Genomic DNA, 19,924 nt, shown 5'->3' with positions numbered 1-19,924 from the left:
TAAAAAAAAGTTTGGTGACAGACAACTCATCCTGAGGGTACTTAAGGATGAAATGGGAAAGACAACAAAACAGATGGAAAAGTTTGCAAAGATTTTTATAACAAACTTATTTTCACCATCAAGAACAGAGCAGCTACTACATATGGATTCTAACAAGACAATCCTAAATCAGAGAATCAATCAATCAATAAACATTTATTAAGCACCTACTATGTGCCAGGCACTGTGCTAAGCCCTAGAGGACACAAACAAAAGACAGGCCCTGCCTTCAAAAGGCTTATGATCTAATGGGGTCGACAACATGCAAACAAATACATACAAAACAAACTATGTACAGGATGAATAAGAAACAACTTAAAAAGTGAAGGCACAGAATTAAAAGGAATTGGAAAAAGTTTCCTGTAACAGATGGGATTTTAGTTTGGAATTAAAGGAAGCCAGGGAAGGCAGTAGGTGGTAGGCTTGAGCAGGCAGCAACATTTTACAAACAAGAAATTACAAAGGAGAAGCAATGTAAACGATGTCATCAAAGAAATGTGCGTAAGATGGGCTGGTCCCTTGGTATTAATGATGGATGAGTGATCCATTAGTATCCTCCCAAGGTCAAAAGAACTAAAGGAAGGTTCACAGTAGAAAACTTAAGGAAGAACATGGTCATCAACTGGAAAGGATAAGTCATGAATAATAAGTCACGTCATCTGCATTGTTGGAATACTCACATGGATGAATCCATAGACATATTAGAGTACCAAAGCAATTAGCTATGACAAATTGATAATAATTTCTGTCTGTATAAAAAAACAAATAAATTTGGTACATTAAAGTCTACTCTGTTACAGCAGACAGAAAGGAAATGCTACAGTTAGCCAGACTTTTTTCGGTTTGGTTTGGTTTTTTGTCCAGATATGTAATTTCTTCAGTTAGAGAACTCCTGGAATAGAAACTTCTAATACATTACCTAGGGTAGCTAGGTGGATAAGGGCAGCTAAGTGATGCAGTGGATGGAGTGCTGGACTTGGAGTCAAGAAGACACTCATCTTTGTGAGTTCAAATCTGGCCTCAGACACTTAACAGTTGTGTGAGTCACTTAACATTGTTTGTCTCAGTTTCCTCATCTATAAAATGGGCTGGAGATAAAAATGGCAAATCACTCCTGTATCTTTGCCAAGAAAACCTCAAATGGGGTCATGAAGAGTCAGACATGACTGTAAAAACAACTTAAAAACAACAGTATACTACCTTCACCACTGGAAATTCAACTGGCAAGCATTCTATCCTGCAGTCTTAAAGAGCTGCACGAAGATTTAAGAAGCCAAGTGACTGGCCCATGGTTACTCTTTGGAAGAAGCAGGACTTAAATCCAGGTCCTCCTATATCTTTTCTCCGCTACAGCAGGGTACTTCTTAACAGATAAGTATAAATTGTGGTAAAAATCTGTTGTAGGAAATTATCCCAAAAAAGCACTATGCAAATACTTATGACAAAGGCCATTACCAATTTTCTTCCCTTTCAGGCAATCAAAAGAGCCTCCAAAAAGACCTTCCTCAGAATTGGCCAAAACATTAGCCCAGGAGGCATCTATAAAAGTATTAAACTGTAGCAGTGTATGTATAGGTGTTTTAATGTCTATACAGAATAAAGTCCTTAATTTTAACCTCTTTCAGCTCTGTGTCCTTTTATTTTATTTGAATCAATGTTCTGTTGTTTCTCTGACTAATGAATGAAGAGTATGGTTTCCCAACAGCCTTCAACCTCTGATATAGGTATGATTTTCTAATGTGTTCCTTCCCCCTTGCCATACAGGGCATTCCCAACTGCCATTTCTAAGCCCTTGCACACATGCCAGCTACTGGTCTATTCTGGTTACTGCTGTGGGAGTACAAATGGAGAGGGCACCAAGTCTGAGCTCAAAAGACCTGGGTTTGATTTCTGGTTCTACTATTGACTCCTACCTGTTTGCCCTTGAGCAAGCCTCTTTTCCCTGGATCTCAGGCTCCTCTTCTATAAAATGAAGGTGTAGACTTAGATGACTTCTGAGGTTCCTTCTAGCTCGAAACCTTAATTCTATGATTATTCCTTTCAAGTGGAAAAAAAAACCTAGCAAAAATAGATGAAGTAAGAAAATACTGATAGGTCAAAATATCTCAGAGGCATGCTTTGGAAAGGGTTAACTCAAGCATGGTTCTGATGAAGGCAAGAATCCCCATACATCTCAGTTAACTAGCTGGCTTGGGTGAGGGATGGGGCCTTTGCTAACAAATAAATCTGAGGATGAGTGTAGCCATGAACCAATTAAAATGGCCTAGTGTAGGGTGGAGGTGGGAAGCAGGATACCTGCAGTGCCATCTTTGTATAAGGGGGCCATTACATTAGAATGCGGTCACACTCCACACCATATGCTATTTATATTCTGATAAAACCAGAAAACTTTATGGCTGGAAGGAGCATTGTAGGTCATTTCACACACTTCATAGAGGGGTAAAATGAGGTACAGAAAGATAAAATGATTTGCCTTGTTATAACCAGCCTTGTGGCAAAACTGGGACTCACTCAAGTTTCCTAACTCACAATAAAATATTCTTTCCCAACTCTTCTCACTGTTAAATTTAGTCCTCTGAGTTGTGGCAAACTCTATAGTTACCTAATCTAATAGTGCAAAAATAAGGGTCAAATGCAGGATAACCACTACCTCTACACATAATCTAGAAAATGGACTTGGGCAAGGATCACTGGCACTTGCTCCTCAATGGAAACCTGAAAGCCTGGGAAGACAATAAAAAATTCTTGCAAGATGTTTGTAAGCCCACAAAATTAGAAAGTTTCAAGGGAAATAATTTTTTTAAATTAATTTATTTTTAGTTTTAACATTCACTTCCATAAGCTTCTGAGTTTAAAATTTTTTCCCTCTTTCTCCTCCCCCCTCCCCAAGATGGCACGCAATCTGATATAGGCTCTACATACACATTCCTATTAAACATATTTTCACATTAGTCATATTATAAAGAAGAATTAGAACCAATAGGAAGAACCAAAAGAAAGAAGAAACAAAGCAAAACACAAGGAAAAAAAAGAGCAAATAGTACACTTCGATCTGCATTCAGACTCCATAGTGTTTTCTCTGGATGTGGATAGTATTTTCCATCATGAGACTTTTGGAGATGTCTTAGATCCTTGCATTGCTGAGAAGAGCCAAGTCTATCAAAGTTAGTCATCCCATAATGCGGCTGTTACTGTGTACAATGTACTTTTGGTTCTGTTCATTTCACTCAGCATCAGTCCACATGAGTCTTTCCAGGTTTTTCTGAAGTCTGCTTGCTCATCATTTCTTATAGCACAATAGTACTCCATTACATTCATATATCACAGCTTGTTCAGCCATTTCCCAATTGATGGGCATCCCCTCAATTTCCAATTCTTTGCCACTACAGAAAGAGCTGCTACAAATATTTTTATACATGTGGGTGCTTTTCCCATTTTTATGATCTCTTTGGGATACAGCCTTAGAAGCACCACTGCTGGGTCATAGGATATGCAAGTTTTGTAGCCCTTTGGGCATTGTTCCAAATTGCTCTCCAACTCCACCAACAATGCGTTAATGTTCCAATTTCCCACATCTTCTCCAACATCTATCATTTTCCTGTTTTGTCAAGATAGCCAATCTGATAGGTGTGATGTGGTACCTCAGAGCTGTTTTGATTTGCAGGAAATAAATTTTTTGCCTGAAATTTCTAGGCAGCTGTAATCTTCCCCCTGCTATAATCACGGGCCCAAAAGACTATGCTTTAATCAGCCATGGATAGACACCTGCTGTACACTAGAGAAATCTTAAATCACCATTTCCTTTAATGCCACTATACTAGTTAGTAGATTTATAATAGGTAGGCATTTAATAAATACTTGCTGACAGAATGCATATGCTCAACACTGGATCATAGATTTAGAGCAAGAAAAGACCTTGGAGGCTTCTAAGTCCAACTTGCTCATTTTACAAAGGATGAAAGTGAAGCACAGAGAGAAGGGTGAGGGCATTGCCCTGGGATGCAGCTTCTACGGTGTCTTGAGGGATTACAAGACCGGTTACAGGTGTCTGCCTTCTTGTCTTCAAATTCAGCACCCTAGCCACAACATTAAACTCACTGATATTACAACTCACTTTAGTGCCTTAAGGTTTTCAAAGCTCTTTACATTTGTCATGTCATTTGAGCCTTATGATAATAAACCTCATGAGACAAGCATTCAAGATAAACCTTTTCCAACTGGTAGTCTTAAAAGCATAGAGCTATCTGTCTGTTTTCTGTGCTAGATTGAGTTATTCACTCTTTCAAGTGAGCACTTTGCTACTTTTTATTTAAAACAAATCAACCAAGCATGTGGGAATTGGGGAGGAAACTTTAGAATTCAGCAGCATTTCGGAGAAAATAAAATGAGGTGGGCCAGTGATTTCTTTACTCAGAGTAAGACTTAAGTCAAACCACCATGACAGAACATTGAAATAAATAATGCTGGCAGGAAATAGCAGAGCTAATCACATCAACAGTTTTAGCCCAGCCATGGAATTAAAGGCTCACTCTGTCACCATGGGCACCCTAATATAGGTTCCAAGCATGTGAGTTCCTAGGTTGCTGGACTCTCCAGAAGCTTAAAAAAACAAAGACTCTCTAACCACTGCCCTCCAACATCTAATCTTGGCATCTAATCTGTTTCATGGTGATGGGGGGGGGGAATGGTGAAGCCCGGGGCAGCTTCCCTGCAATCCTCAAGGAGTTGCTGTTGTGCTTGATGCTGCACAGACAAAAGCGTGAGCTAAAGCTTTTAGCAAAGCACTCTTGGGTTGCGGGGCTCCTTTCCCTTCCCTGAGGGGTTTAGCTGTAGACAAGCTTACCAGGCTCTTGGCAATTCAATTCTAAAAGCAAATCACTCAATAGCAGTTACTATGTACACCAGCTCCACCACGACTCCACTGTTCATAGCCCTGCAATGACTTTTAGGGGCTTTCTCAAATGCAAATTTCTGCCCAGGGCTGATCCTCCCATTGCAGATGCACTCCCATCACTGCGGGCTACTCCTCATTCTACTGGCATAACTCGGAAGAACCCATTCTGTGAGGAGAGGTAGAGGTTTTAGTTTCATAGAATTTTTAATATAAGCTAAATAAACATGAGTGAACATTTCACTCTGAAACATCTTATTTTTTTCCTTTCCTCTCTAGCCACTGATACTGTTATCAAAGTATGTAACATCGTAACAAAAATGTAGCTATGGTCATGAATGGGTTTGATCGTAATTGTAATTACTAAAAGCTAGCATTGAAGGATTGCTTTAAGTTTTGCAGAACACTACCAATATTGTTTCATTTGATCCCCACAACAACCCTGAGAAGTGCATGCTACTATTACCTTCGTTTTTACAGATCAGAAAACTGAGGCAGACAGAGGTTAAGTAACTGGCCCAGGATCACCTTGAGGCTGGGTATGAACCCAAGTGGTCTTTCTGACTCTAGGTCAAGCATTTTATTCCGAGTTACCTGAGTGTTATTAGAAGGAAGATCCCAGGGCATTAGGGTACAAGTTTGCTTGTTTATTTATTATTGTTTCCATTACAAAGTAATGAATGGGGCTGTTAGGTGGTACAGTAGATAGAATGCCAGGCCTGGAGCCAGGAAGGTTCATCATTTCGAGTTCAAATCTGGCCTCAGACACTTACTAGCTGTATGACCCTGGACAAGTCAGTTCCTCATCTGTAAACTGTGCTGGAGAGCGTCAGACACAACAGAAAAACAATCAAATAACAACAAAGTAAGCACCAGGCATTTAGGTTACATCTTATTAACACATTAACAAAGCATAAGGCCTATCACTCCAGGCAGCTATCACTTTATTAACATCAAAAAGGAGAAATAGGATTGATGAACAGTCTTAGATACATGATAATCACATTAAACACTTGTAGTAATACTTTTGGAACAAATAGTGGGAGGCTGATAATAGATATAAACTTCTGGATCAGTTGAATATAACTCACTGTGGTTTATCCACAGATAAAGCCTAAGAAATAAATCAACCAACAAGCATTTATTAGGGGTTTACAAAGAAAAGGCAAGAGCAGTCCCTGCCCTGAAGAAGCTTACATTCTAATGGGACTGCCTGACGGTGCTTTCTTGCTTTCCCAGTGTATCTCCTGCACTTTACCTATCTATCCCATAATAAATGATGCCATTGAATTAGATGACTTAGAAGGTCTTTTCTGGGCAATTCTTATAATGTTAGGGCGGTTTTAAAAATAGCCATAGTGCTTCAGACTTCACTGCAGGAAAGTGTCAAACTAAATGATATTAATTAGCACATGTGACCTCAATATAGAGACAAATGTTTTTCATTATTTTGCATTCTGATTTCCAGATACTTGGGTCATTTAGTGATGCAGTTCAGTGGTGGAAGAGGGCAAAATGAGGCAGAATTCAAATTTGGGATGTTATAGTTTTAAAATGTGGCCCAAAACTGTCTGTACTCTTTTTTCTCTCAAACCATTCGGAGGGAATTTTATTCAGTACTGTACAGAAGAGAATTGGCAAGTTGTCCCAAAAAAAGGAGGAAAGAAAATTATAAACAGGTCCCCAGTGCTCCCCACTGTAGGGGAAGCAAAGACAAATCACTTTGCATAGACAAACCAGTGGAAAGACATTTGGGGTGCATCAGACAGCGTAGATGCAACAGACTCTTTACAACTGCGAAATACACACACACAGCGTACTTTGAAGGAGTGGTGTAAACCCCATAAACACTAGTGTGAAGGGGGGCCCAAACCTGGAACCCCAAATGTGACAGCAACCCCTAGCTGGCCAGCGCCCTGGCCTCTCCCCATCAGGGAGATAGATATTTCTGCCAAAGTTTTAATGTCTGATTCTGTCTGTACTCTTTATCAATAATTTTTCTGTTATATTAGTAACAAATTATGCAGGAAATTTCCATCAGGTTCCTAAGAATTGAATTAGCATTCATTGATATCTGCCATGTAAATTCCCCGAATCCAAACAATCCCAATAACTATACAATGGCCAAATAAAAATAATTTATTAAAAGATCCCCAATCCTTGCATAAAATATGATAAATTAAAGAACTCATAAACAGTCCAAATTAAAAAAAAATAACCCACTTGTGATTAGAGCCCTCTGCATTATCGCAAAGGGTTATTGTAAAGTATGAATGTGATCATAAGTGATCAAAATGTGAAGGATCATTAATCTATATATTTCCAACACTAAATCATTTGGGAAATTTCAGTTCTACTGCTTTTCCATCTCACTTTTCTCTGCATGGTTTTTCTACTTGTTTCATCACAAGATTGCTATTAGCTTGGAATGACAGGGAAATAAAAAACTATTCTTTGGCAGTAGAAACCAAGTCACATGGTTGTTAGCAGAAGGAAATAAGAGCTAATATAGACCAACTACTGTAGTATCAGTCACAAAGGCAAAGACTACAGTATCAAATTCACATGATAGTCCTTAACTGATTTCTCAGGAGAAAGGAGGCAACTTGGCTCAAAGATTTTACTTGAAACTTATTTTAAGAGACAGTGAGCTCTTCATTATGAGTAGAATCTTTGAACACAAACTACTAAGAAGGTGTGGATTGTTTCTCTTTAGTTTTCATTCTATTATGCCTGGTGCATTACCATAATTTAAAAACTATTGTTTCCAAATTTGATAAATTGGAAGAAACAAGAAATTAGATTATGGGCAGAGAGCAGCACTCAAATATTCATTAAGTAATATTTTTAACTGAACATGTGAACGAAACTGTACAATGGGTCTCTGCCAAACCTAGCCTGCCTTGAACATATATTCCAAGACTAACAAAATAGATGTAATGTTAAAAAAAATTTTTTTGGCATTATAAACCAAGACTTTTGTAAGTATACAAAGGATAAGGAAAAAGGAGTTGAACAAAGATTGATCTTTATAAAGATTTAAAAAAGATATTATTTTCCAAAGGGTTCTTATTTCTCTCAAGGGAGCAAAAAATCCTTCAAGTCTTTATATTTTAAAGCAACAGATTTCTGGGTACACTGAAACATAACTGTGATATATTTTTAGAACTAGACAAAATAATTCTTTAAAACATCTGCAAACATTTTACTGTAATGCTTATATGCAAAAATTAGATATGAAGTCAAATTAAAAAGAACAATCAATTATAAACCGTAAAATCATGAATAAATCAAGAAATAAAATACTGCACAAATATAACTAGGTTGGAAAATTTACATATTATTGTTTTATAATTTAAGGTTTGGAGTTTTATTTGTGGGTTGAGTGCTATTAAGATAATAGAGTAAGAGCCATTTTTTTTCCTGTGGCAAGGAGAAAAACAAATTCTAAAAATAGCAATAGTTCAAAAACCAGAGGCTGGAAATTCCTATGACTATTGCTTTACTTCCCTTAACACAATGTGATATAAACAGACTTCTGATAGGTTTCATCTGGTCTTAAATCTTTTATTTTTTTCTTTAATTTTGCACTTAAATCCATAAAGGAGGAGTATTTCAAAAGTAGAAATTATAAAAAATTATTTGTTCCACAAGTAAATAGCCTATTACCTTTAAGCAATGTGGTTCTAAAAGATAAGTAATTTACCAGGACCACTTGTTCTACCATCTTTGCTATATCTAGTGCGGGGTATATGTACTCATGGGTATTTTGTGCAAGTATAAAGCAGAGATAGGTTATAATACCTTATTTATACTAATGTATGCCTTATTTAATGTCTAGAAAGAATTAATGGTTACAAATCACATTAAAATCATTTATAGGTTGCCCATCGCATTACGAACAAGGAATTATACTGGAGACATAATGCAAAGAATGTCATCAAAAAGTAGGACTGAAAAAGGAGATAGGCCAATCACATACCTAGATCATGGAATAAGCAATGGAACAGCCTTCAACCATGGGATATGTTCCATTGGTGTCCTTTCAATGTTATACCGAGGTGATACTCTGTAGCTAGTATAGATACACATGAAGGGCCGCCATGAATGGCCTGTTATCTGCATGGTTGGAGGAAATATTCATAATGATGAAACCACCAACCTATTAGAGTGAAAGTGACAGGGAAAGAGCATTTTTTTTTAATGTGACCTTTATTTCGGATGGAAAAGATCACCAATTTTTAAAAACTTACAGTGTTAAAACAATGTAATAATGGGAGGTAAGCAAAAACTTTTGGAAAAAGCTCCAGTTTCATGTGAACTTGTATAATTTATGAAATTCTGATGACAAGTTTGAACTGACTAAAACTGTTTTTAAGTTGTATTAGATATGTTTTTGAAAGATAATGCTTATCTGTGAGAGCCATGTTGTGAAAGAATCATGCCAGCATTTCTATGGTACTGTCAAAGATTATTCTGAGAAGCACATAAATATAATAATTTTTTTTCCCTTTAAGATTGGGTCTCCCCATCACACTCAGCTGCCACTCACTGATCTGATCCCAATGCTCATCAGCACAGAAGCTTTAACCAGCTTCGTTTTTTCACTCCAGGCAGCTCATTCCTGCTTAACCCGCCAGGGTCCTACTTTCCCTGGGGCTTCCCATATTCCTGCCAGACTTGGAGCTTAAGGCTTTAGCCAGACAAAAGCTCAACTCCCAAACTCAAAAGATTCATCAACCTCAACCTCCCAGTAGCAGGGACAAGAAGGCACCACTATACTGTGCTAATGCCATTATCTTTACTTGAGGGAAAAAAATCTGCTTGCAACATGTATCAGATTGTATTACATATCTTCCTTTGCTGAGAAATTGCATTTTATTTATAGGAAAAGTGTCATCATTCCAAGGCCTGCTTGGATTTATTAAACTCAACTTGGACCATATTCACTAACACGCAGGGTATCTCTCATTACAATAGTTCCATTTCTGAAGGGGATGCTTGGTAGGTAACATATGCTTTTATAACTTTACACTCTCATGCCCTTAGTTTTCTTCATGACACTTTTAAGTGCCATGAACTTTAATATTTTGTATTTTGTTTATGTATCTGCCATATCTGTTGTAGAGGATGAAAGGTTAATGAAATTCACACAATCAACATTTAGCTTGATTCTTGTGAACATAGGCAAGAGAAGAATGGCCAAAAAAAAAATACATTGGGAAATATGGTTCAGGATAAAGAAATAATAGGCCAAAGACTTTTAGAATGCTTGGAAACCTCTCACTTGTAGATAAGGAGTACTTCAAGAAGTGAATCAGAAGATACTGGTTGCAGTGGGCAGGGAACCTCACCACAAAAAAATGAAACTGACTAAATCTTGACAGGAAATAAGCTACTGATGAGATAGTCAATCCTGAATCTGTGGTCTATGTAGTTAGATCTTCAATCTGTTAGAGCAAAGGTTCAAATCAATACCAAATGCGAAGAGAGGATAAACAAGGAGACAGTATGTGCAATAAAAACAGTTTCATCCCAATGTGTTTAAAAAATCTATTGACTGAAAAATTTTTAGTGAACAACAGTAAAGATATTGACTATATCATTGGTTTGTTTTTTTTTTTTTAGAAACTTGGACATATACAAAATAGTTGCCAAGATGAGGAGGAAACAAAAAAGTCCAGAAACAAGGAAACACTCGAATTCCTTGTCAGAGTGACATTACTTCACAAAACAGCTAAAAGTAATTAGAGGGAATATGAGTTTTGAAGACACTGGCACAAAATCTGGTCAAACCAAGAACATTTATGGATGAAACTGGAAGAAAAACAACGAATAGTTACAAATGGAACAAAACTCCTAGCATTTCTAGGCATTATATTCTAGTTAAGCAGTGGTAGTGGATCCTATGGACAACATAGGAAACCTGGACTAGTCCTTAAGTGATATAACCAAGATTAAGTCTTTTGATACTTAGAAAATTCAGACAGTGGCAAAAGACTAGACGACTGCTATTTGTTTAGAATTTTAAATAATGCTTTTATTAGTTGAATCTAGTTTCATTTAAGTGGTAGCTTCAGTAGGCATAATTTATGATTTTGTGCTCTGCAACAGAGATATCAAATGCTTAGACTAAATTAAAATGTAATTGGGAAATATGTAACAAAATAAATTAAAATACAATAAAACATAAACATTACATTTCAACACTAACACAATATGTGCCCTGCAGGGATCCTTATTATAGTGACACACCTTCCCTCCCATCTCTATTTGAGTTTTTTCACCTCTGCCCTGGAGAGCCTCCATACTTGTCAGAAAGAACTGCTTCTTCATTCTTTGAAGATTAGCACATGGAATATTGTTTTTATATCCCCTATGTTCAGGATTTTAACACCATGCTATAGTCTCAGCAAGAAGCAGCCAACTATGAATCTTTGAAGTGAAGATGGTAAATAAAGTCTCCTGACTTAATGTATGACCTGTATGTCTTATAAGTGTGTAAATGGAGAGAACCTTACAGAAAATATCCTGTAATATGTCTAGCATTGGAAACATTGATGAAAAACAATGAAGTAGGCCATTCCTGGCATTACTTATGTAACTTTTTATTTGATTTGATTATAAAGTCATTGATGTCATTCAGCTGTGTCTGATTCTTTGTGACCCCATGTATGACGGCATGCCAGGCCCTTCCCTCCGCCACTATTTCTTGAAGTCTGTCCAAGCTCAGGTTCATTACTTCCATGATGCTATTAATACATCTCATCCTCTGCTGCCCCCTTTTCCTTTTGCCTTCAATCTTTCTCAACATCAGGGTCTTTTCCAAAGAGTCTCATTTCCTCATTATGTGGCCAAAGTAGTTAAGCTTCAGCTTCAGTGTTTGACTTTGCAGTGAAAAACCTGAATTAATTTCTTTAAGTATTAACTGATTGGATTTCTTTGCTGTCCAAGAGACCCTCAAAAGTCTTCTCCAGCACCACAATTTGAAAGTGTTAATTCTACAGTGCTCAGCTTTCCTTACAATCCAAATCTCACAACGATACGTTACTACTGGAAAAACCATAGCTTTGACGATATGAACCTTTGTCAGCCAAGGCGGTGTCTCTGCTTTTTAGTATGCTGTCATATTCTTCTTGTATGGCTCACAAAATGGCTGTGGGGGCAGCAACAAAGGAGGGATTCTGAATATGTTTTGAGCAGTAAAAGCATGGCTTAAAACAAGTATAAAAAGGCCTAGCCTTGGGAGAGCTACACATGTATTCCAAGCTAAACAATGTGAAGAATCGCCTCCGAGAATGAATTCTTAGCTTCTTTCACAGCCCAGCTCAAGTGCCACCTCTTACAGGAAGCTTCACCTCATTTCCTCTCCCTGGTTCCCAGTCGCTAGCACCATCCTTATGAAATTACCCCTGTGAGACTGTGAGCCCCTTGAGACAAGGAATTGTTTGTTTTGGGGTTTTTTTGCCTTTCTTTGTATCCTCAATGCTTAGCACAGTTCCTGGCACATAGTGAGTGCCCAATGAATGCTCGTGGATTGCCAATCTGAGTAGAATAAATACTCTCTGGTGGTACAAAAACAAAGACCAGTTTTACTTCCAGTTTTGGTACTCTGACTAGGTTTGACCAAACGGAATTAGAAACTAATTCTAGAAGTATGTGAAACTAATTCTAGAAGAAAGTGTATAGAATCTTAGTACTGCAACATGAGCACAGGACTCAAGGGTACTAGGTCCCAGATTTCACACCTGATCCAGTCTTTTTACACCTTACAATACTACATGTAGTCCTCAATCCAGTGACACTGGCCTCCTTTCTGTTCCTCAAACAAGAAGACACTATTATCTTCTGGTTGTGCACTTTTCATTGGCTGATCCCTATGCCCGGAATGTTCTCTCTCCTCATCTCCACTTCTTGGCTTCCTTCAAGTTCTAGCCAAAATACCACCTTCTACCGTAAGCCTTTTCCAATGCCCTTTAATTCCAGTATCTTCCTCCTCTTAATATCTCCAATTTATTCTGTCTTTGGCTTGTTTACACATAGTTGTCTCGCATGTTTTCTCTCCCATTTGAAGGTAAGCTCCATGAGAGTAGGGATCATCTTTTGCCTTTCTTTGTATCTCCAAGGCTTAGCACAGTGCCTGGCACATCAAAGGCACTTACAAAAATGTTTATTGACTACATGACCTTGTGACTTTACTATTTGGGCCTCAGTTTCCTCCACCATAAAACGAGAGGATTACATTAAAAAGTCTCTAGGGTCCTTTCCAGTCCTAAATCTATGATCTAATGTTAAAAGTCCTAACAGAAAAATCTTACTCTTATATCTATCATTTACTTGAACATGTCAAGTAAAAAAGACCATGAAAGGCTAATATTCCAAAAAACACAGTGCTTTTTTTTTTTTAAAAAAACAATATATAGAATTATTTCTTTACTTTTGAAAGCGCAACTGTGTCCCTAGGTTTGTGGCACAAACTCAAGCCATGTCTATGTGTCTACAGAAATTGCAGCTGATGATTTATAAATACATTTAAACAAATTCCCCCCAAATAAAAGATCTCTGTAAAAAAGATAACTGATTCATTATTCCTCGATTTCTAATAGAAGTCTCACATATAATCATTCAATTCAGTGACTAGAAAAAAAATAAAAGCAAATTCAGTAATTCATCACTAGTGGAAAGGAGAAAGATATGCAAAAAATGTTTACTTAAAGGTTGTTAAATTATGAACTTCAGAAACCCCAGGAGATTTGCCTCCATTTTCATCTCCATTTACAGACATTGTGGACATTTTTTTCAATCAACAAACTTCCTATGTTTTGATTTACACTTAGTGACCCAACCATATTGCTTGTGACTCCAATAACTGGAAACAACAAAGGTAGAAATGAGTTAAGAGAATTGGACTATTTAAGTGTGAAGAAATAAGTTAAGAGATATCACTTTAAGTAATTAATATGGAGTTGGTTATTGGGGGAGGGAAGGAAAGAAGAAATCACATTTTCCTAAAGTTGAATTATATTTTAAGAGCACTATAGAAGCAATCTTAATGGAACCTTTGGTAAATTCTTTTGTAATAGGAATGATGACCTCATACACTGCCAGCCATATCACAGCTTACTAGAATTTCTTGACAGTGAAACACTCCTATCCTACCATTTGTTGTTTTCCTCTTGCACAACAGATTGTCATGTCAGAAAAGTTGTTGGACTTGTACGCAGTATGTTTCAAAGCTTCCTCAAGGTACAGCACGTGAGGTTTTGACAAGCACCAAAATATGTGGCTTTAAAACTTGCTAATCATTCCCCCTTCCAAAAAGTATGATCCAACATACCAAAAAGTATGATCCAATGGCCTCAAAGCCCTTGGCAAACACTAATTAGTTCCACCTCGCTGCTATTAGGCAAGAATTTTATGTTCATTTTCTGGCAAAGGTAGAATAAGTGATTTCTCCCAGGTCAAACTGTGAACCACTGATACAGTTGGGAATAAAACTAGATTATTATTCCATCCCATTTAAAATGATTACAAGTCCTTCCCCAGTCCCCTCACCTCAACTGTCTACTAATTTCTAAACTAATATTAAAGAATCAGGTAATCTTTTGAAATTAAAAAAAAAATCCATTACAACTATTAACAAATATTTATAGAATGGCTACGTGCAAGTAATTTACAAACCAGATGGAGGGGTAATAAATATAAATATAAAAAAAACCCATTTCAACTTGGTTACTGGATGAGGGCAGATGGAAGAATTACTTCTTCAATGTGGTTCAAACTTTTCATTATATAAGAGTCACTCAAAAAGAATGATAAAGAGGCTCTGCTATAAAGAGCCTATGATGCACAAAATACCATGATGCAGTCTGGAAAAGAAAAAGTCTGGCCCCATAGAATCTACATTTTACTGGGGAGAAGACGGAGTATATAGGGAAATAACAAGGTATATTAAAAAAATAAAGTCTGATACTTCAGTTTCATTCAAAGAGCAGTGCCTACTACACTGCTCTTGCATGGAAATGCTAACGAAGTCCTCAATAAGTTCCAGACACTCTACTTTTACCCAAGGATGGGACAGCCTGCCATGATGGTAAGAAGAAAGGATGAAGAAATACATTTCCATTCCCCACTGCTACTTACTAGTAGTATGCCTTTTGGGCAAGTCACAACTGTCCGGCCCTCCATTCCTCATCTGTAGAACGGGAAGGTTTAACCAATGACCTCTGTGGTCCCTTCCAGCTCAAAATTAACGTTCCTATAATCTATATAGTACCTTGGAGCTCTAAAAATGCTAGGCTTCTGTGGAGCAGTGTGAGCACAGTGGCAGAGGACTTCTCAACACACGGAGACCGTCTAAGGCCCTTCACTTAGTACAGGTCAACAGAGACAAAGTAACACAAGCCACATACGTCCCTTTATGTCCTACCCTTCCAGCATCACTGTGTTCCTCAAAGCTCTTTATTCAAGAATTCAAGAAGGAGCACTCCCCATGGATCCAGGTTGGTAACCTCTCCCTCATTCTACTTGTATCTATCTCCACGACTTCACTGGAATCCATCCAGCCTTCTCTACTTACATAGCAACCACCCTAATTCAGATCCCATTTACTTCTCTCCTGGACTTTTGAAGTCTCCCTGTCTAAAGACTCTCCTTGCTCCAATTCATCCTTTATACAGCTGCCAAAGTGATTTTTCTACAGTTCAAGTCTAACCATATCATCACCTTACTCAATACATTTCAATGGCTTCCTATGATCGCCAAGTTCAAATATAAACTACTATGTTGGTGATCTCAACCTTTCCAAGACCTAGCCCCATCCTACCTTTCCAGTCTTCTTACACTTCATTCCCCTCTTCACACTCTACAATCCAAACACAGTGGCCCACTCACTATTTCCCAAACATGCCACACTATCCCTCACTTCAGTGCCTGTTGTGCCAGCTGTCCCCCTCACTCTTGTCTTTGGCAGAGAATGCACTCTCTCTTCATTTCTATAGGTAGGAATCCCTGGTTTCCTTCAAGATTGTGCTTATATACCTTCCTCTTCATTAAGCCTTTCTTCATTCCCCCAGCTGCTAGGGCAGGCCCTTCCAAAATGACTTGATATTGATTTAGTATATATTCTGTATATATGTGTATATGTGCACTGTGTCTCTTCCATTAGAATGTAAGCTCCTTGAGGGTAGGGCTTGTCTTTATATCTCCACTACTTAGCAAGTGCCTGGCACAGAGTAAGTGTTTAATAAATGCTTACAGATTGATTGATTTATCAGTCTTAGTTCTAAGCCCATCCATCCATTTGAGGCAGCTAGATTCTGGGCCTAAGTCAGGAAGACCTGAGTTCAAATTAGACCTCAGACACCTACTAGCTGTGGGAACTTGGGCACCTCTTTTTTACCTTAATCCAGTGGAAAAGGAAATGGCAAACCACTCCAGTACCTTTGCCCAAAAAACCCCATGGGGCAGAGCCAAGAGCTGATGGAGTAAAGGTAGTGATCTGCTTGAGCTCTCACCCAAACCCCTCCAAATACCTATAAAAAATGGTTCTAAACAAATTCTAAAGCGGCAGAAACCACAAAAAGACAAAGTGAAACAAATTTCCAGTCCAAGACAACCTGGATGGTTGATTGGAAAGGTATATCGCGCCAGGCTGGGAAAGGAGTACAGTTTGGCATAGGTGCATAGCCTGCAGCAAACCTGAAGCAGGCCTCAGAGGATTGAATCTCGGGCAGCTGTGGCGGTTTCCAAACCTCTCAACCCACGAACACCAAAGACAACTTAGAAGGTCAGGGGGGAAAGTCTGTTTCTGCAGTGAGGGAGAAGCGTGGGGTCCCAGCCCCATTCCCCAAGCTCGGCCCTCTGGCCTGCAGACTGAGGGGGAATCGAGTAGCTGCTCAGAGGGGTATTGCAGGTATCTCTCTGTTGGCGCAGGATTCTCTTGCTTTGCCCATGCCTGGATCTGGGTTTCAGTTCTAGGTGGCCATGCTGGGGTGCGCAGGAGCCAGTTGGTGTGGTGGAGCTTGTAGTGGCTGTGGAGAGGAAATCCTCCTCACAGTACCAAGACAGAAAAGAGTGCTTGTGGTCACTCATAGAGCAGAGCACAGGACAGGAAAGGATTAAACACCTCGCCCTTGATCACAGCACCTTGGAAGAATGGAAAATTTACAGGTCCCTAGAAGTATCTCTGAAAACAGCTGCACAAAATCCCTAAAGTTTGGGACAGTACATTCTCCACACTGGAAAAAGACCCCTACCTTAACAAAGAGTTTATAACTCAAGTAATTGGCCTGGATAATGAGCAAGCAGTGCAAAAAGAATCAGACTAGATTATCTTACTTTGGTGACAAAGAAGATCAAAATACACAACCAGAAGAAGACAACAAAGCCAAAGCTCCTAAATCCAAAGCTTCCAAGAAAAATATGAATTGGTCCCAGGCCATGGAAGAGCTCAAAAAGGATTCTGAGAAGCAAGTAAGAGAAGAAGAGGAAAAACTGAGAGTGATGCTAAAGGAGACACAAAAAAATACTGAAGAAAATAACACCTTAAAAAATAGCCTAACCCAAATGGCAAAAGAGGTCCAAAAAGCCAATGAGAAGAATGCCCTAAAAAACAAAATTGGCCAAACAGAAAAGGAAGTTCAAAAGCTTACTGAAGAAAATACTTCCTTAAAAATTAGAATGGAGCAATTGGAAGCTAGTGACTATTTGAGAAATCAAGGCACTGTAAAACTAATCCAAAAGAATGAAAAAATAGAAGAGAATGTGAAATATCTCATTGGAAAAACAACTGACCTAGAAAATAGATCCAGGAGAGAGAACTTAAAAGTTATTGGACTATCTGAAAGCCATGATCAAAAAAAGAGCCTAGACATTATCTTTCAAGAAATTATCAAGGAAAACTGCCCTGATATTTTAGAACCAGAGGGCAAAACAGAAATTGAAAGAATCCACCAATCACCTCCTGAAAGAGATCCCAAAAGGAAAACTCCTAGGAATACTGTAGCCAAATTCCAGAATTCCCAGGTCAAGGAGAAAATATTGCAGGCAGCCAGAAAGGAACAATTCAAGTATTGTGGAAACATAATCGGGATAACATAAGATTTAGCAGCTTCTATATTAAGGGTCCAGAGGGCATGGAGTATGATATTCCGGAGGGCAAAGGAGATAGAATTACAACCAAGAATCACCTATCCAGCAAAACTGAGTATAATACTTCAGGGTAAAAAATGGTCATTCAATGAAATAGGGGACTTTCAAGCATTCCTGAGGAAAAGACCAAAGCTGAATATAAAATTTGACTTTCAAATACAAGACTCAAGTGAAACATGGAAGAGGTAAACAGGAAAGAGAAATCATAAGAGACTTATTAAGGTTGAACTGTTTACATTCCTGCATGGAAAGATGATATTTGTAACTCAAGAGTCCTTTGTCAGTATTAGGGTAGTTGGGAGGGAAAAAAATTATATGTATGTATAGATAGAGAGACAGAGAGCACAGGGTGAGTTGAAGATGAAGGGGTGATATCTGGAAAATAAATTTAAGGGGTGAGAGAGGATTATACTGGGAGAAGGAGAAAGGGAGAAGTAGAATGGGGTAAATTATCTCACATGAAACAGGCAAGAAAAGACTTTTACAGTGGAGGGGAAACAGGGGAAGGTGAGAGGGAATGAGTGAACCTTATTCTCATAGGATTTGGCTTAAGGAGGAAATAACATACACAATGGGGTATGGAAATCTATCTTACCCTACAGGAAAATAAAGGGGGAAGGAGACAAGAGAGCAGGGGGTTGATAGAGGGGAGGGCAGATTGGGGGAGACGATAATCAGACACAAACACTTCTAAGGAGGGACAGGGTCAAAAGAGAGAATAGAATAAATGGGGGGTAGGATAAGATGAAGGGAAATATACTTAGTTTTTCACAACATGACTTCTATGAAAGTGTTGTACATGACTACACATCTATAACCTGTATCAAGATGCTTGCCTTTTCAATGAGGGTGGGTGGGCAGGGAGGAAGGGAGAATATTTGTAACCCAAAGTTTTAAAAACATATGTTAAAAAAAAACAAAAAGAAATTTGACATCAAATTGATTACTACTCTGTCAAAAAAAAAAAAAAAAACCCAAAAACCCATGGGCAGCATGGTCCTAAAGAGTCAAACCCAGCTGAAAAACTAAATGACAAGTTCTAAGCCCTATCCATCCTGCTTACTCCTGAAGTACTACATAGCTCTTCCCTCCTTTCTTACTTCTTGTCTCCTAACAGAGCATTACCAGCTGGTAGCGGAGAAAAGGGACAGGAAAACCTTTTAAATAGTTTCACTTTGTCAGGGGTAGAGCTGAATAGAGGCAGGCAGCCTTCAAATCAAACTACTATGCAATTTTGCAAGAATTAACCTCATGGGCTGCTTGTCTAGGTGTGGGCTGACAAGTATTTGTAGTATCAAAACAAAACTTGTTCTCCCCACTTTTTTTATTTAAAAAAATTTATATACAAAAATGAAAATGTCTATTTTTGCATCATAACATCATTGTTTTGTATCTTTTTTCTTTCTATTACTTTCACTTCCAAATATGTCCCTCTCCTACCCCTCCCCACAGAATCATGCCACCTCTTGTAATGAAGAAGAAAAAAAATGAGGGAGAATAGCAGATCAGCAAAACCAACCAGCACATCAACTAAACCTGATAGGATCTATGTTGTTCCATACCCATACTCCCCAACCTGTGCAAAGAATGGAGGGAAATACACTTTCTCGCTTCTTCTTTGGAGTCAGGTTTGGGGAATACTACTTATTTGACAACTACAGTGCTTCCCAAAACTTCTTTCAAAGATCTGTACTACTATAGATTTTAAAACGTCTTCCATGACAAAATCTAGTATTCAACACATGACATGTTTGCCAGATTATAAAACACTGTGTTTGAAATGGCAAATAACATGAAAACAAAATTTGACAGGCACACACGAATTGTAGTATCTCTAACGTT

The 19,924-nt window shown here is 38.2% G+C and overlaps 1 protein-coding gene across 4 annotated transcripts in view; it reads right to left on the bottom strand.

Moving 5' to 3' along the window:
• Positions 1-19,924, bottom strand: part of TRAK2 (trafficking kinesin protein 2) — a 76,632-nt gene that overhangs the window by 53,492 nt on the left and 3,216 nt on the right. The window contains exon 1 of one of the 4 annotated variants that reach the window (XM_027873662.1): positions 8,913-8,929. The exons of 2 other annotated variants lie outside the window; for them this stretch is intronic. The gene's annotated coding sequence lies outside the window, so the exon portion shown is untranslated. Of the gene's footprint in view, positions 1-1,952; positions 1,969-8,912; positions 8,930-19,924 lie in introns of those variants that run through there. One more of the 4 variants, XM_027873663.1, reaches the window with a different exon arrangement.

The sequence above is a fragment of the Vombatus ursinus genome, unplaced genomic scaffold, assembly GCF_900497805.2.
Source record: "Vombatus ursinus unplaced genomic scaffold, bare-nosed wombat genome assembly UNPS02014802.1, whole genome shotgun sequence".
Classification (NCBI taxonomy): Eukaryota; Metazoa; Chordata; class Mammalia; order Diprotodontia; family Vombatidae; genus Vombatus; species Vombatus ursinus.
This window is presented reverse-complemented; position numbering and strand designations above follow the sequence as displayed.